Source organism: Leuciscus leuciscus (genome assembly GCF_965113295.1).
Source record: "Leuciscus leuciscus genome assembly, chromosome: 16".
Classification (NCBI taxonomy): Eukaryota; Metazoa; Chordata; class Actinopteri; order Cypriniformes; family Leuciscidae; genus Leuciscus; species Leuciscus leuciscus.
Window position 1 is genome coordinate 41,413,030 of NC_138740.1, and position 19,040 is coordinate 41,432,069.

The following is a 19,040-nucleotide window of genomic DNA, read 5'->3' on the forward strand; positions in this document are numbered from 1 at the left end:
CAGAGCACTTCCTGTCTCCTGACACACTGAACTGCTGAACCCACGGACAGACAGATGTTGAGAATGACAGTAAAGAGTGTGTGTGTGTGTGTGTGTGTGTGTGTGTGTGTCAGCACAGCTCAGTCTCGACTGCATGTCAATCATTCCAAACATTCCCACAAACCCCAGTGAGAAACATCACAGTAATATCAGACATTCTCAGTGACCTCTGACCTTGAGAAACAAATGTGTCTCTCCTAAACTACTGTCAGTCAAACCCCTTTGGGATAAAATATTTCATATGAATAATTTATACAAGTCCGTTTGAGATTTAAGTTCATATTTCAATAATTTAACCACACATTTGCATGTTCATGGTTCTTTGATGTCAGTTACAGTCACATGACTAAAGTAAACTGATCAAATATTGAATTTTTTTATCGTTTTTATTTCAAACTATTTATTTTCATTTTAAATTTTATGATTTAATTAATTATTAGCTGATGAAGCCTGTTTATAAAGCAGTCTCCAACTAAATCAGGCCGAAGTTTGTGTCTGGAGTTCAAACTCCGGCCGCTAAACACCTCTGACCTCCCATTGGTCGGTGGTGATGATGTAACAGGTGGGTGTGGCTCTGAGGCTCCGCCTCCGCTTCTTCAGTTCCGGTGAGGTCAGATGCGAGTGAACACATGAACACACTGGGGAGACGCTTTATAGGAGAAACTGAAGCTGTTATTCTAATTAAACACGACAGTTATTCATGTTTAATGCTGTGAAGCTGCTGCTTTAAAGCACTCTATCGTATGAAGTGCTCAATACGTCTCAGAGCTGGTGTAAACATCCACATCACTATGATCAGATGCTGTCTGAACCGCTGTTTTCTCACCGCTGTCATGTGGGATTGTTTTGTAATTGAGAGGCTTCGGGATGTTCACTAACAGTATATCACTGCAAAGGTATGTGGAAAACCAGAGGAAACCCAGAGGAAAACCAGTGGAAAACCAGAGGAAACCCAGTGGGAAACCAGTGGAAAACTAGTGGAAAACCAGAGGAAACCCACTGGAAAACCAGTGGAAAACTAGTGGAAAACTAGAGGAAACCCAGAGGAAACCCAGTGGAAAACCAGTGGGAAACCAGTGGGAAACCAGTGGGAAACCAGTGGAAAACTAGTGGAAAACTAGTGGAAAACCAGAGGAAACCCAGTGGGAAACCAGTGGGAAACTAGTGGAAACCCAGTGGGAAACCAGTGGAAAACTAGTGGAAAACCAGAGGAAAACAAGTGGAAAACCAGAGGAAACCCACTGGAAAACCAGTGGAAAACTAGTGGAAAACTAGAGGAAACCCAGTGGAAAACCAGAGGAAAACCAGTGGGAAACCAGTGGAAAACCAGTGGGAAACCAGTGGAAAACTAGTGGAAAACCAGAGGAAACCCAGTGGGAAACCAGTGGAAAACGTACTCGGTTACTAACGTAACCTCGGTTCTCTCTAGAAGAGGGAACGAGTACTTGCGTAAGATATCTTACGCTAGGGGAAAACCTCTTTTCCTCGAGATATTGAAGCCAAAAATTATCCTTAATTTTGCAATAATGTAAAACGCATTGCAGCAGCATGCAGACATGGGCGAGACAGCTCGCGCGCCCATTGGCTGCTCTGCGGCAACTGCACCAGCCTATCGATAGAGGCTCCTCATGACGTCAGAACCAATGAGGGCGCTTCGCGCCCATTACGTCATGTCCCGCCGAAATCGGGTGGGGCCAGGGCTATAAATACGGCCCAGAGCGGCTGGTTTGGTCAGTTTTTCATCGCTGAAGCGAATCAGAACATGACGCATGCACGGCAAGATACGCAAGTACTCGTTCCCTCTTCTAGAGAGAACCGAGGTTACGTTAGTAACCGAGTACGTTCTCTTACGAGAGGTCTCTCGTACTTGCGTAAGATATCTTACGCTAGGGGAACACAATGTAAAACGCCGTGCGTGCTTGAGACATAACACTAAAGTCCCAAGGGCAGGTGCCCGGGGCTCATACAGTGCCTAATCACAAGGGACTCACAGAGAATCCGGGAAGAGGGGCTAGAATAGCATCATTCCTGTAATATTGAGCTCTGATAAGAGCATGTTATATCAAGTGTTCCACACAGCCAGGGCGAACTCAGCCTGGACTGGTAAATATGGGGGACTTACGTACTGCCCACAGAAGTATATAGGCGATCAGTGATCGACGCTCTAGCAGTTTCAGCATCCCGAGCCGACAGCATCGGGCGGGCAATACTGAAAAATTAAACCGAGAGCAACCTAGCTTGCAAAGCGGGAACCTCGAGGTTGTAAAACCTTATAAATGTAGACGGGGAGGCCCAGCCTGCCGCCCTACAGATATCTTGCAAGGCAATCCCACTGGACCAAGCCCGCGACGAGGCCATACCTCTTGTGGAGTGCGCTTTGAAACCTATCGGGCATTGCAGGCCCTTGGATGTGTAAGCTAGCGCTATAGCATCAACTATCCACCTGGATAGACTCTGTTTTGACGCAGCTAGTCCCTTAGAACGTCAGCTGAACAAAACAGAGAGCTGCTCCGTCTGTCTGAAAACAGATGAGCGAGACACAAAGGCTCTTAACGCCCTGACCGGGCAAAGGAAGCCTGCGTCCCCTTCCTCCTCAGATACCGGCAGGGCCGACAGGGAGATAACCTGTGCCCTAAACGGTGTGTTGAGGGATTTAGGAACATATCCGTGCTTTGGTTTGAGTATGACTCTCGAGTCATTCGGCCCAAACTCCATACACGTCGTGCTCGCTGAGAGCGCTTGCAAATCCCCTATGCGCTTCACTGAAGCGAGAGCCAGAAGAAACACTGTTTTGAAAGACAAGGGTTTCAGGTCTATTGACTGTATTGGCTCGAATGGGGCACCTTTCATGGCTTCCAGAACCGTGGAAAGGTCCCAAACGGGAACTGAGGGTGGTCTGGGCGGGTTCAGCCTCTTAGCTCCTCTAAGGAAGCGGATTACCAGATCGTTCCTTCCTAATGACTGGCCAAGCGGTGGTTCAGCGAACGCTGCTATGGCCGCCACATAAACTTTGAGCGTGGATGGGGTTCTGCCCTTATCCAGAAGCTCTTGTAAAAAGGAGAGAACCTCCGGCACCCCACAGCGTGAGGGTGAAGTGCCACTCGCTGTACACCAGCTAGTGAACACAGACCATTTTGAGGAATAGAGCCGCCTCGTAGATGGAGCTCTAGCCTGCGTGATCGTGTTTAACACTCCCGCTGGGAGGTTAATGGGTACCCGTTGATGGCCCACACATGTAGGGACCAAAGCTCCGGGCGAGGATGCCAGATCGAGCCGTTCGCCTGCGAGAGGAGATCCCTCCTCACCGGTATCGGCCACGGGGCGGTACTCGTCAGCTGCCTCAGGACTGGAAACCAGACTTGGTTTGTCCAAAATGGGGCGACGAGTAGCACTGGGCATCCACTCTCCCTGATTCGCTCTAACACCTGGGGTAGGAGCGTGACAGGGGGAAACGCATAGAGCGGGCAGCGGGGCCAGCGTGAGCCAGCGCATCCCTGCTCTTGGAGAAGAATTCCTGACAATGAGCGTTCTCTTGAGACGCAAATAGGTCTATTTCCGCTCTGCCAAATGTCCTCCATAGCATTTTGACTGTCTGTGGATGTAAAGACCATTCTCCTGTCGGCAGATTGTTTCTGGACAGTCTGTCTGGTCCCACATACAGATGGCCGGGCACATACGCTGCCCTGAGCGAGCGCAGGTTGTGCTGAGCCCAGACCAGGAGGCGTTCCGTCAGCCTGTGAAGGATTCTGGATCTGATACCTCCTTGGTGATTTGTATAAGCCACCACTGACATGTTGTCCGAACGGACCAAGACGTGGTGTCTTTTTATCTGGGGACAAAAAACGCCTCAGCGCGTTGTCGACTGCCATCATTTCCAGGCAGTTTATATGCAGAAGCTTTTCCCGTTCCGACCACTGGCCGAATAACGGTCTGCCCTCGAGCAGCGCTCCCCATCCCGAGGTTGAGGCGTCCGTAGACACCACCTTCACACTCAAGGAAGTCCCCAGGCTTACACCTGACCGGTACCAGTCGGTCACTGTCCAAGGTTTCAGAGCTGCGACGCATTTCTGATCGACCTTGAGGCGCGCGAGGTCCAAGCTCTGCGCGGCGCGCGCTTTCAACCAATACTGCAGCGGGCGCATGCGAAGCAGACCCAGCTGAAGCACTGAGGATGCTGAAGCCATGAGACCCAGCATCCTTTGAAACTTTTTGAGCGGGACTAAAGTGCCGTGGCGAAAAAATCTCTGTCATGAGCTGAATACTTAGTCTGCGCTGCGGCGACAGCTGTGCTGTCATAGACAGCGAGTCCAGATCTGTGCCCAGAAAAGATATTTTCTGACTGGGAGACAGTGAACTCTTTGCCCAATTGACTGTGAGACCTAAATCCTCGAGGTGATCGAGTAATATGGTCCTGTGTTCTATGAGCTCCGACTGTGATCGAGCTAGAACCAGCCAATCGTCCAAATAATTCAGCACTCGTATGCCTCGGAGCCTGAGGGGTGCGAGCGCTGCATCCATGCACATCGTGAATACGCGAGGTGCCAGGGATAGGCCGAATGGCAGGACTGTGAACTGATATGCCTGGCCCTCGAAGGCGAATCTCAAAAATCGCCTGTGACGTGACGCTATTTGTATTTGAAAATAAGCGTCTTTCAGATCTATCGACACGAACCAGTCCCCTTGGCAAATTTGCGAGAGGATTTTCTTGGTCGAGAGCATTCTGAACCGTCGTTTCAGAAGTACTTTGTTTAGTCGTCTTAGATCTAAAAATGGGTCTGAGACCCCCGTCTTTTTTTTTTTTTTTTTTTTGGTACCAGAAAATATCTGCTGTACATGCCCCCTTCGCTCTGAGCTTGTGATAGGGGTTCTATAGCCCCTTTGCTCAGTAACTTCGCTATTTCGGCCCGAAGTAGGTGTGCTACTTCCTTTTTCACCGTAGTATCGATTCGCGCCGCTTTGCGTTGCGGGCGTCGACCGAACTGTAGCGAATAGCCTCTTTCTATAATGTCTAGCACCCACTTCGAAACCCCGGGTAGCCTTGCCCATGCGTTTGCACGAATGGCTAGGGGTTGAATGCGAAGCGCGCTCTGGTCGCTCAGCGACAGAGGGGCTTCAGTGTGCTGCAACATAAGCGTCGCGCTTATGACATTTGAGGCAGGGGGCGCGCTGATAACAGCGGGCAGATTGCCCGCGCTCGACTCCTCTGCGGTGGTCAATCGAGAGGGGGAGGGCTGGGCGAGTCCCGTAAGACCTGTCATGTCCATGTTTGAATGTGGGCGTGGGATAGCGGGCACATTTACAACACTGAGAGCATTGTCTGCCTGAGCAGAGCGAATGCATGTTGGTTTCGTTTTACAGAAACCTTGAGACATGCAGAACGTAGTGTTTGTGGGCACTGGGCAGTGGGCACATTTACCACATTTAATGCGCAATCGATCTGGGTCGATTTCATGTGCGCGAGCCCTGTGTGACGGGCTGTGTTTCTGTGTAGGAATGAGCACTGGGCATTTTGTCTACACTCATAACACCATCGGCCGTGGCCGGAACACCAGAAAATACACTCTATGGGATTTATCTGGGTAGCCGTAAAGCGGCGTTTGTGTGCAGGCAAGCGGGCTGTGTCGCCGACTTATTTACTGCAGAATACACTGGAACAGTCGCATTTACTGGAACTGAACGAGCGAGAAGTTGCCATAGTAACAGAGAGCGTCAACACGCTGGCGTTTGTTTGCAGGTGTGCGTGTATTACAATAGACTCGTCCACTGCAATATTGACATTTTCCAGAGAAATGTGTGAGAATGGAGGTAGTGACACACGGAAACCATAGAAACGGTGCTTGGGTGCAGGCGAGCGGGTTGTACAACGCGCTCGTTGGCTGCAAAAATACACATCTGCAGTCGCCTTTTCAGGGAACTGACAGAGCGAGCATTGACGGCAAAAAATTTTTTTTTTTTTGCCGTTAGACCTGGGATCGAACGCGGGTCTCTCGCGTGAAAACCTGAGAATCTGCCACTGGGCCACAGGGGAAGACTCAAAGGAATTTATATAGCGCGAGTATTATCAGAGAAACCTGTGTTTCTGTGTAGGAATGCGCACTGGGCATTTTGTTTACACTCATAACACCATCGGCCGTGGCCGGAACACCAGAAAATACACTCTATGGGATTTATCTGGGTAGCCGTAAAGCGGCGTTTGTGTGCAGGCAAGCGGGCTGTGTCGCCGACTTATTTACTGCAGAATACACTGGAACAGTCGCATTTACTGGAACTGAACGAGCGAGAAGTTGCCATAGAAACAGAGAGCGTCAACATGCTGGCGTTTGTTTGCAGGCGCGCGTGCATTACAACAGGCTCGCTCACTGCAGTATGACATTTCCAGTCGCCTGAACTTCAGAGGGGAATGAGAAATGTGTAAGAAATAGAATTCGGCCCGGCCGCAGCGGGACATTATCACTCTTTTCTCCTTTCGCCAGTGACGCACGGGAACCATAGAAACGGTGTTTGGGTGCAGGCGAGCGGGTTGTACAACGCGCTCGTTGGCTGCAAAATGCACATCTGCAGTCGCCTTTCAGGGAACTGACAGAGCGAAGCATTGGAGGCATAATTAATCTGCCGTTAGACCGAGATTCGAACTCCGGTCTCTCGTGTGAAAAACCAAAGATTCCGCCACTGAGCCACAGGGGAGAACACCAAGGCTTTCAGATGCACGAGCATATAAGAGCGTCAACATGTTTTCTTCGGCGTTTGACGCGTGAATGGGGCACAGAAGTAGCTTTCTTGTACGTAAAGAAAACTAACCCCGACCGTCCGCTTCCAGCCTCCCCTGTGAACGGCGCATTTTGCGCGGCTCGAACAGAGGGAGAGAGAAAACTAGCCCCGTGACCGTCCGCTCCTGACATCCCCTGTGAACGGCGCGTTTTGCGCGGCTCGAACAGAGGGAGAGCAGGTATCATCCTCCAAGCAGGCAAGGCAAGCGGGCGCACCGGCGAGCTTTGCGGGTTGGGGGGGGAAAGGGGGCGTCTTGAAAAAGACGCCCGGCTCTTTTAGTGCAATGAGAGTGTGTGTCGCGGCGGCGAACACACACACATACACAAAACACAGTAACAGAGAAAAGGATATGTACGCCGGAAAGCGTCAGCAGAAACGGCGACTGAAGGCGGCGAGATGTCGACCAGCAGCTTCAGATGCACTAATCCCGCTGGGTGCTTGCAATCAGACGGCGCGGCTTCCTCTCAGGATCCAGCGATGCGTGAGCCCGCTGAAGAGATGAAAAACTGACCAAACCAGCCGCTCTGGGCCGTATTTATAGCCCTGGCCCCACCCGATTTCGGCGGGACATGACGTAATGGGCGCGAAGCGCCCTCATTGGTTCTGACGTCATGAGGAGCCTCTATCGATAGGCTGGTGCAGTTGCCGCAGAGCAGCCAATGGGCGCGCGAGCTGTCTCGCCCATGTCTGCATGCTGCTGCAATGCGTTTTACATTATTGCAAAATTAAGGATAATTTTTGGCTTCAATATCTCGAGGAAAAGAGGTTTTCCCCTAGCGTAAGATATCTTACGCAAGTACGAGAGACCTCTCGTAAGAGAACTAGTGGAAACCCAGTGGGAAACCAGTGGAAAACCAGTGGAAACCCAGAGGAAAACCAGAGGAAACCCAGTGGGAAACCAGTGGAAAACTAGTGGAAAACCAGAGGAAAACCAGTGGAAAACCAGAGGAAACCCAGAGGAAACCCAGAGGAAAACCAGAGGAAAACTAGTGGAAAACCAGAGGAAAACAAGTGGAAAACCAGTGGAAAACCAGAGGAAACCCACTGGAAAACCAGTGGAAAACTAGAGGAAACCCAGAGGAAACCCAGTGGAAAACCAGAGGAAAACCAGAGGAAAACCAGTGGAAAACCAGTGGAAAACCAGTGGGAAACCAGTGGAAAACAAGTGGAAAACCAGAGGAAACCCAGTGGGAAACCAGTGGAAAACCAGTGGAAAACTAGTGGAAACCCAGTGGGAAACCAGTGGAAACCCAGAGGAAAACCAGTGGAAAACCAGAGGAAACCCAGTGGGAAACCAGGGGAAAACTAGTGGAAAACCAGAGGAAAACAAGTGGAAAACCAGTGGAAAACCAGAGGAAACCCACTGGAAAACCAGTGGAAAACTAGTGGAAAACTAGAGGAAACCCAGAGGAAACCCAGTGGAAAACCAGAGGAAAACCAGAGGAAAACCAGTGGGAAACCAGTGGAAAACTAGTGGAAAATCAGTGGGAAACCAGTGGAAAACTAGTGGAAAACCAGAGGAAACCCAGTGGGAAACCAGTGGAAAACCAGTGGAAAACTAGTGGAAACCCAGTGGGAAACCAGTGGAAACCCAGAGGAAAACCAGTGGAAAACGTACTCGGTTACTAACGTAACCTCGGTTCTCTCTAGAAGAGGGAACGAGTACTGCGTAAGATATCTTACGCTAGGGGAAAATCCTTTTCCGCGAGATATTGAAGCCAAAAATTATCCTTAATTTTGTAATAATGCAAAACGCGTTGCAGCAGCAATGCAGACATAGGCGAGACAGCTCGCGCGCCTATTGGCTGCTCTGCGGCAACTGCAGCAGCCTATCGAGCGAGGCCTGGCGTGACGCCAGACCCAATCAGGGCACTTCGCGCCCGCTGCGTCACGTCCCGCCGAAATGGGCGTGGTCTAGGCCTATAAATATCGCTCGCAGGCAGCTATTATCTGGTTTTTCATCATCGAAGCAACCAGAGCGTGTGCATGCACGGCAAGATACGCAGTACTCGTTCCCTCTTCTAGAGAGAACCGAGGTTACGTTAGTAACCGAGTACGTTCTCTTACGAGAGGTCTCTCGTACTGCGTAAGATATCTTACGCTAGGGGACCCAATGTAAAACGCCGTGCATGCTGAGATCTGACACCAAAGACCCAAGGGCGAAAGCCCGGGGTACATATAGTGCACAATCACTCAGTGAACTCACAGAGAGTCCGGGAAGAAGGAGGGGTGCAGCCTCACTTTTCCACATAAAGTAGCGTCGAAGGGACGCGAATTTCATCATACAGACAGGGCGGGGTACGGCCTGAACTGATGGGAAAAAATGTGGGTCTTACACAGTTTGCCCAGCTTTAAACTGTCGAACATCGAGCTGTGCTCAGCAAACGCAGCATTCTGAGCTGAACGCATCAGGTCAGATAATACTGGTAGTTTAGACCGACAGCAGCCTGGCCTGCAGGGCGGGAACCTCTAGGTTATAAAACCTTATAAATGTAGACGGGGAGGCCCAGCCTGCCGCCATACAAATATCTTGCAAGGCAATCCCACTTGACCAGGCCCACGAAGAGGCCATGCCTCTCGTGGAATGCGCTCTGACACCCAAAGGGCACTGCATGCCCTTGGAGGCGTATGCCAGCGCTATAGCATCAACTATCCATCTGGATAGGCTCTGTTTCGACGCGGCTAGTCCCTTAGAACGTCCGCTAAACGAAACAAAGAGCTGTTCCGTCTGTCTGAAAACAGACGAGCGAGACACATAAGCTCGTAATGCCCTGACTGGGCAAAGGAGGCTCGCGTCTCTTTCCTCATCAGGGACCGGTAGGGCTGACAGAGAGATAATCTGCGCCCTAAACGGTGTGTTGAGGGATTTTGGAACATAACCGTGCTTAGGTTTGAGTATAACTTTTGAGTCATTGGGCCCAAACTCCATGCACGCCGCGCTCACAGAGAGCGCGTGCAGATCCCCTATGCGCTTCACTGAAGCGAGAGCCAGCAAAAACACTGTTTTGAAAGACAGGTGTTTTAAATCGATTGACTGCAAAGGCTCAAATGGCGCACCTTTCATGGCTTCCAGAACCGTAGAAAGGTCCCATACGGGGACTGAGGGAGGTCTGGGAGGATTCAGTCTCTTAGCTCCTCTAAGGAAGCGGATGACTAAATCGTTCCTTCCTATTGACTGACCAAGCGTTGTTTCTGAGAACGCTGCTATAGCCGCCACATAAACTTTGAGCGTGGAGGGGGCCCTGCCCCCATCCAACAGCTCTTGTAGGAAGGAAAGCACCTCCGTCACATCACAGTTTGTGGGTGACACACCACGGGCTGTGCACCAGCCCGAAAACACTGACCATTTCGAAGAATAGAGTCGTCTTGTAGACGGAGCTCTAGCCTGCGTGATCGTGTTTAATACTCCTTTAGGGAGTCCAACATGTACCCGTTGATGGCCCAGACATGAAGGGACCATAGTTCCGGGTGAGGATGCCAGATCGAGCCGCGGGCCTGTGAGAGGAGATCTCTCCTCACTGGTACCGGCCACGGGGCAGTACTTGCTAACTGCATCACGGCTGGGAACCAAGGTTGGTTTTTCCAGAACGGTGCTACCAGCAGTACTGAGCATCCTTCTTCCCTGATCCGTTCTATCACCTGAGGCAGGAGAGAGACGGGGGGAAAAGCATAGAGCGGGCGGCGGGGCCACACATGGGACAGCGCGCTCCTGCTCTTGGAGAAAAATTCTTGACAGTGAGCGTTTTCTTGAGACGCAAACAGGTCCACTTTCGCTCTGCCGAATTTCTTCCACAGCAGTTGGACTGTCTGTGGGTGTAGGGACCATTCGCCTGCCGGAACATTGTTCCTGGACAGTCTGTCTGGTCCTATATTCATGATCCCTGGCACGTGCGCTGCTCTGAGCGAGCGCAGGTTGCACTGAGCCCATACTAGGAGGCGTTCTGCCAGCCTGTACAGTTTCTCGGATCTGATGCCGCCCTGGCGATTTATGTAGGACACCACAGACATGTTGTCCGAACGGACCAAGACGTGGTGACCTTTTATTTGGGGACAAAAACGCGTCAGCGCGTTGTCTACTGCCAGCATTTCGAGGCAGTTTATGTGCAGGAGCTTCTCCCGTTCTGACCACTGGCCGAAGAACGGTCTGCCCTCGAGCAGCGCTCCCCATCCCGAGGTGGACGCGTCCGTGGACACCACTTTCACCCTCGAGGAAGTCCCCAGGCTTACACCTGATTGGTACCAGTCGTTCGCTTTCCAGGGTTTCAGAGCTGTAACGCATTTCTGATTGACCCTGAGGCGAAGCAAACCGGGTGCCCACGCTTCGCGTGGGACTCGCGCTTTCAGCCAAAACTGCAGCGGGCGCATGCGTAGCAGACCCAGCTGGAGCACTGACGATGCTGAGGCCATGAGACCTAGCATCTTCTGAAATCTTTTGAGCGGGACAGACGCGCCGCAGCGAAAAGAGTTCGCTGTGCGTCGAATGTCTACCGCGCGCTGTTGTGATAGTCGCGCTATCATGGATAGTGAGTCCAGTTCTGTGCCCAGGAAAGATATTTTCTGACTGGGTGACAGGGAGCTCTTCGCCCAATTGACACTCAGACCCAAATCCTCGAGGTGATCGAGTAAAATGGTCGTGTGTTCTATGAGCACTGCGCGAGATTGCGCTAGAATCAGCCAATCGTCCAAATAGTTCAGCACTCGCATGCCTCTCATTCTGAGGGGTGCGAGCGCCGCGTCCATGCACTTCGTAAATGTACGGGGTGCTAGGGACAAACCGAACGGCAGGACTGTGTACTGATATGCCTGGCCCTCGAAGGCGAATCTCAAATATCGCCTGTGACGTGACGCTATCTGTATTTGAAAATACGCGTCTTTCAGATCTATTGACACAAACCAATCTCCTTGGCGAATCTGCACAAGGATTTGCCTGGTCGTGAGCATCCTGAACTGTCGCTTCACAAGCACTTTGTTCAGCTGCCTTAGATCTAGTATGGGTCTGAGACCCCCGTCTTTTTTCGGTACCAGGAAGTATCTGCTGTATAGCCCTCCCTCGCTCTGATCTTGAGAGAGAGGTTCTATGGCCCCTTTGCTCAATAGTTTCGTCACTTCATCTCGAAGTAGATGTGCTACTTCTGTTTTTACCGTGGTCTCGACGCGCGCCACATAGCGGCGAGGGCGTCGGCGAAACTGCAGCGAATAGCCTCTTTCTATAATGTTCAGCACCCATTTCGAAACCCCGGGTAGCTCTGCCCATGCGTCTGCATGGATAGCTAGGGGTCGAATACGAAGCGCGCTCCGCTCGCTCAGCGATGGAGAAGCTTCGGTGTGCTGTAACACAAGCGTGTCGCTCGTGACATTTGAGGCATGGGGCGCGCTGATGACAGCGGGCAGATTGCCCGCGCTCGACTCCTCTACGGTGGTTAACCGCGAGGGGGAGGGCTGGGCGGTTCCCGTGGGAACTGTCATGTCTATGTGTGGATGTGGGCGCGGGACAGCGGGCACATTTATCACACTGAAAGCATCGTTCGCTTGCGTGAAGCGAGTGCACTTTGGTTTCGTTTTTACAGAAACCGTGAGACATGCATAACGTGGTGTTAGTGGGCACTGGGTAGTGGGCACGTTCACCATGTTTGAAGCGCAACCGATCTGAGTCGGTTTTATGTGCGCGAGCCCTGTGTGACAGGCTGTGCTTATGTGTAGGGATGGGCACTGGGCAGTGGGCATTCTTACTACACACGAAACACCATCGGCCGTGGCCGGGACACCAGAAAACACACTCTTTTGGGGATTTATCTGGGTAGCCGTGAAAACGGCATTTGTGTGCAGGCAAGCGGGTGACAGAACCGACTTGTTGGCTGCAGAAAACACTGGAACAGTCACATTTTCTGGAACTGGACGAGCGAATAGCTTTGGTGTGAGTCCGGCCGCAGCGGGACTGGAACACCGTCGTTTTCCTAGCTGTGCTAGGACGACTTCGGGGCCTCGGGCTTCACCGTGATCCTAGGTCGCGAGCCGCGTCCTGCGGGGCGGCGACCGGATGAGCGGGAGCGCGGTCTCGCGCTTCTGGCCTGGCGGCGCTGTGAAGTGGAGGCAGTGGACGGTGGCTGTGGCTGTGAGCTCTGAGCAGACGGTTTCGCACGGCCTGCTGCAGAGCTGGAGCGCTTCGGGAGGAAGTGCTTCATGGCCTGAGACGCTTTCTGTACCTCTGCGAATCTCTCCGCGAAATCTTTGACGGAGGATCCAAAGAGGCCTGTGGCGGAAAGCGGGGCGTCGAGGAACGCGGTGCGTTCAGACTCGGCCATTTCCGAGAGCGTCAGCCAGAGATGTCTCTCAGACACGGTGAGAGAAGCCATAGTCCGTCCAATGGCTTGCGCTGCGGACTTAGTAGCACGAAGAGCGAGGTCCGTGGCACTCCTTAAGTCCGGCACACAGATCGCGTCAGGTCCTTCCTCATCCAGCTTACGGAGGAGATCGGCCTGGAAGATCTGGAGCGTTGCCATGGTGTGCAACGCTGACGCAGCTTGCCCGGCGGCGGAGAAAGCGCGGTGGAGCAAGCTCGACGTCGTGCGGCAAGCTTTAGAGGGCAGGGCCGGCTTAGCGCGCCGTCCAGCGGAGGGCGGGCATAAGTGGGCCGCTATCGCCTCTTCAACCGGCGGCAGCGAGAGGTATCCTCTGTTCTTGGCATCGTCAACGGCGGAGAATGCCAAAGAAACAGCAGGACGCACTCTAGCAGAATAGGGGGCGCTCCAGGACTTGGCGACTTCTTCGTGTAACTCAGGAAGAAAAGGCGCCGGTCTGGACACAGGCGAAGCGCGCTCCCCAGGCAGGAAAAATCCATCCAGCCGGTTGTGAGCGGGCTGCTCAGGCGAAGACCACTCGAGGCCGAGGCTCGCCGCGGCCTGTGCGAGTACTCGCATGAGTTCCGTCTCAATAGAAGCTCTCTTGCCTGACGAAGTGCGGGCAGGGGGTGCGGGGTCCTCAGAGCCCGCCCAATCCTCACTGCCTGACGCCAGGATAGAGCAGGAATCATCCTCTCCCAGCAGGGCTTCCTCATCCGCGATATCAACGGAAGCGGCGGCAGACGGCGGCCGCTGTCCGTCAGGAAGCGAAACAGAAGAAGCCGGGGAAGCAAGCGGGCGAACCGGCGAGCTTTGGCGGCTGAGGGAGGGTTCCGGGGCCCGCTGGGCACGGCGCTTTTTACGGCGCGACGCCGCGGCGGGCGGGGGAGCAGTCTCGGTGAAGACGGCTAGGCGAGTCCTCAGAGTCGCCATTGCCATCAGCTCGCAGTGAGGGCATCCGCCGTCAGCGAGCGCGAGAGCTGCATGTTCCTCACCCAGGCAGGAAACGCAGATCACGTGGCGGTCCCCGTCGCTGAGTGTGGCTCTGCACGAGCCGCAGGAAGGCATCTTTAAAAAGACGCTAGCTCTTTTAGAAATGTGTGTCGCGGCGGCGACACACACACACAGAAATACAGTGCAAATAAAAGAGAAGGATATAAGCGCCGGAAAGCGCAGCAGGAAGGCAGGAAAGCGGCGCGGCCAGCGACTTCAGTGACTCGTCCCGCTGAAGGTGCTCTCTCTCGACGGCGCGGCTTCTAATCCAGCTCCAGCGATGCGTGTGCTTCGCTTGAAGGATGAAAAATCAGATAATAGCTGCCTGCGAGCGATATTTATAGGCCTAGACCACGCCCATTTCGGCGGGACGTGACGCAGCGGGCGCGAAGTGCCCTGATTGGGTCTGGCGTCACGCCAGGCCTCGCTCGATAGGCTGCTGCAGTTGCCGCAGAGCAGCCAATAGGCGCGCGAGCTGTCTCGCCTATGTCTGCATTGCTGCTGCAACGCGTTTTGCATTATTACAAAATTAAGGATAATTTTTGGCTTCAATATCTCGCGGAAAAGGATTTTCCCCTAGCGTAAGATATCTTACGCAGTACGAGAGACCTCTCGTAAGAGAACCAGAGGAAACCCAGTGGGAAACCAGTGGAAAACTAGTGGAAAACCAGAGGAAAACCAGTGGAAAACCAGAGGAAACCCAGAGGAAACCCAGTGGAAAACTAGTGGAAAACCAGAGGAAAACTAGTGGAAAACCAGAGGAAACCCAGTGGAAAACCAGAGGAAAACTAGTGGAAAACCAGAGGAAAACCAGAGGAAAACCAGAGGAAAACTAGTGGAAAACCAGAGGAAAACCAGTGGAAAACCAGAAGTAAACCAGAGGAAAACTAGTGGAAAACCAGAGGAAAACCAGTGGAAAACCCAGTGGAGAACCAGAGGAAAACCAGAGAAAAACTAGTGGAAACCCAGTGGAGAACCAGTGGGAAAACCAGTGGAAACTTGGTTTGAAATGAATGTTTCTAATGACATCAGTAGCCGAACACAAATCAAAACACACAATCATGTGATCATGAAAACACTCAGCCATGATTGGGTACTGCGCCGGCTCATTTGCATACAGCTGTGGGTCATTAACACACAATCACAATCTGGTAACTGGACACACTTGAGTCTGTTAGTGCTGGGGAATAATAAACTGGGAATGATGAATCCCACAAGCGGGAAGAGCCGAGGGTCCTGCAGAGCTGAAACACACCCTGCCGTGAGCTCAAACACACACACACACACACACACACAGAGAGAAGGAGAGCAAGAGGAATTTGCTTGATGCAGCACAGATGAAAACACACGAGACACAGAGAGACCGAGATAAGAACGAGAGACTGGTTTACTACAGCACTAATCTTATCAGTGTGCATGACTGACCCACACTACAGCACACACACACACTCAGAGCACAATGAAGACGCTCTACAGGTCAGCCTGACACACACACACACACACACACACACCGGCGCTCAGACCTCAGAGCTTGATTTGAAGGCTGGTTTTAATTCACTCAAACAGGCTCCGTTTGGGAAGCGCATGGAAAACTCCACACGTCATGTGACCCATTTACAGCCCTTAAACAGAACCGGCCACATCCAGATTCACCAGTCTGAGAAACACACACACACACGTCTGAGAAACACACACACACACACACACACATGATGAGTGCCTGATATGAACCCAGACAGCAGCTGTGTCTGTTTGACCTTTGACCTCCAGCACACATTCAATTAGCATTTTAACACTATGCTGGTCTTGGGTTTCACATTCACACACACTCTCTCTCACACACACACACTGGCTCGTGTTACAGAAGATCTTACTGTAACCAGTTAAACACGTCTTCAAATCACAGCCGACTTTCCTGAATCATTAATCAATACAGTTCTGAAGTGAGTCATTATAGTTCAAAAGGAATCACTAGTTGTAAAATGAATCATTAGTTCATAAAGGAATCGACACAGTTCCAAAATGAATCAAATCAACTCTAAAATGAATCATTATCGTTCTAAAATAAATCATTGTACATCAAAAGTTAATTAATACAGTTCTAAAATGAATCACAACGGTTCAAAATGAATCAACACAGTTCTGAAGTGAATCATTATTGTTTAAAATGAATCACTAAAGAGCATAAATGAATCACTGCAGTTCTAAAACGAATGACATAAGTCAGTTTTGTCACTGCCAATCAGTCAGCGTGTCGTCTTATTAATATCTGAAGGATGGTTTTCTGCTAGTGTGCATATGACCACTGAAACGCTGTCTAGGTAGGCAGCTCACGAGGGTTTGAACACACTCACACACACACACACACACACACACACACACACACACACACACACACACACACACACACACTGTGTGTTCTGAGATCTGAACAACACACTGTTTACCTGACGCCCACAAACACTGCAGGACAACTGCTCTCGTTCACTTCTTCATGGAGGAAGCCTCTCTCTCTCACACACACACACACACACACACACACACACACACACACACACACACACACACACACACACACACAGTGTGTTCTGAGATCTGAACAACACACTGTTTACCTGACGCCCACAAACACTGCAGGACAACTGCTCTCGTTCACTTCTTCATGGAGGAAGCCTCTCTCTCACACACACACACACACACACACACACACACACACACACACACACTGTGTGTTCTGAGATCTGAACAACACACTGTTTACCTGACGCCCACAAACACTGCAGGACAACTGCTCTCGTTTTCCACTTTTTCATGGAGGAAGCCTCTCTCACACACGTACGTGTATACACACACACACACACACACACACACACACACACACACACACACACTCTCTCTCTCTCTCTCTCTCTCTCTCTGGCAGTGTATGAGAGGTGTGTGTTTGTGTTCTCTTGGCTTCTGCAGTTTTACGGTTGGACCGTCCAAGCTCTTATTCTTAGCTTCCATAAAGTGAGCGTTCACTGATGATCGAGTGCTGGTTAACCAGCTAACCTCAAACAGACCTTAAAGGGCCAGCGCAGGGAAATCACGGCGGCCCAAGGCATTGTGGGTCCCTAAAGCAGTGGCATTGTCGACACATAGTACTTAAAATATAAGTGAAATCAGGTATCAGACTTTGTGATGTACAGCGGAGAGATTGATGTACTGTCAGGATGGTGTTTAAACTGAGGGGAAAAGCTAATGTCTTCACTATTAAACTTTTTTTTAAATGTAATTGTGACTTTTTTGTGACTAACCCTAACTTTTTTTTCTCCGACTTTTTCTCTATAACTCGAATTGCTAGTTTATATCTCACAATTATTAGAATTGCGAGATATAAACTCTAAATTCTGACTTTTTTCTAGCAATTCCGAGGTTATAACTCGCAATCCTGACCGTTTCTCTCAGAATTGTGAGATAAAGAGGCACAATTAATCGCAATAGACTATTCTAAAATATAAAAGCATCACTGCATTTCTAAAATGGGTCACTATAGCTCAAAAATGAATCAATGCAGTTCTAAAACTAATCATTATAGTTAAAAAATTACACAAAATGGTTAAAAAATGAATCACAACAGTTCTAAAATGAATCACTATAATTGAAAAATGAATCTAAACTTCTAAAATGAAACATTATAGTAAAATAATTGACAGTTTAAATATGAATCTCTGCTATTCTAAACTGAATCATTAGTTATAAAATAAATCACTGCTATTCTAAAATGAATCGGTATAGTTCAAATGGAATCAATACACAAAATAAGACATGATCTTATTGAATAACATAGTAGCCTATGTGTACAAATATATAGGCTATGATATTACAATAATAAAGTCCATGATAGTATCTTTAATCCACGATAATACCGTCAGATGTTCGTTAATATTTCGCTTGGTTTACTGTGTGTTTCTGACATACTACTGAATGAAATAAAGCAAATTAAAGAAGTTTGTTTTAGATAAATGGAGTATGAATGAGTAAATCTGAACGATCCTCCTCACAGAAACATTAAAACTACAGAAAATTAACATTTATCACCGACATCAGCTCTAAATCTCAAGTTATATCACGTTAAAGCAAAGAAAAACGCTTTCAAAATCCAGAAAAAAGAGAAGAGAGAAAGAAGGAACTCGTCGTTTCTCCTGCCACGACTTTCCGTTCTGGACGAACCGACGATAAAAGACGCAAACACCGATTCAAACGTCTTTATGTCGTCTTGGTCTAAATAAAACTAATCTGCAGTTTTTCTCCGTTAATCTGAGGTGTTCATTTAAGAAAGTGAGGTAAATGTAGAAATCTGAGGTAAATGTAGAAATCTGAGGTAAATGCGCGAGAACAAAAGATACTCACGTGCGCGCGCTCGTCAGCCGGAGGGTCTCGGGAAAGAAAGTCGGTGATTTAAAACATCCAGAAAACGATGCGTTCCGTTAAACCGTTCACGAGCTCTCAAACTCATTCACCGACACACACTCTCTCTCTCTCTCTCTCTCTCTCTCTCTCTCTCTCTCTCTCTCTCTCTCTCTCTCTCTCTCTCTCTCTCCACCGTCACCACGGCAACACACCGGCGCTTCCACGCGGGTTTACAGCTGTATGTGCGCGCGCGTGCTCGCTCAATAATTCTTTAATCGGAGCAACATGAGGCTTTCGTGGTTCCGATGTCGCGTGATTTTATTGCCGATATCGGCTTGTTTTGCGTCGTTTTAAATTATCTATACGGTGATAAAACTCTTTGTCAGACTTCATAACATCTGGAAAAGTTTAGCAGAGGCTAAAAACTGTATTTAAATATATATATTTTTAACTAACATACATTTGATTTTAATAATTTAATAGAAATATATGTACATTTTATAAATGAAT

General features: G+C 50.1%; 2 protein-coding genes across 2 annotated transcripts in view; both read right to left on the bottom strand.

The window, feature by feature from the left end:
- The window catches only part of lhfpl2a (LHFPL tetraspan subfamily member 2a), a 45,292-nt gene extending 26,453 nt beyond the window's left edge, over positions 1-18,839 (bottom strand). Inside the window, 1 exon segment of the mRNA XM_082140089.1 lies at positions 18,531-18,839. The gene's annotated coding sequence lies outside the window, so the exon portion shown is untranslated.
- Positions 1-19,040, bottom strand: part of homer1 (homer scaffold protein 1) — a 190,370-nt gene that overhangs the window by 4,932 nt on the left and 166,398 nt on the right. The window lies entirely within an intron of this gene.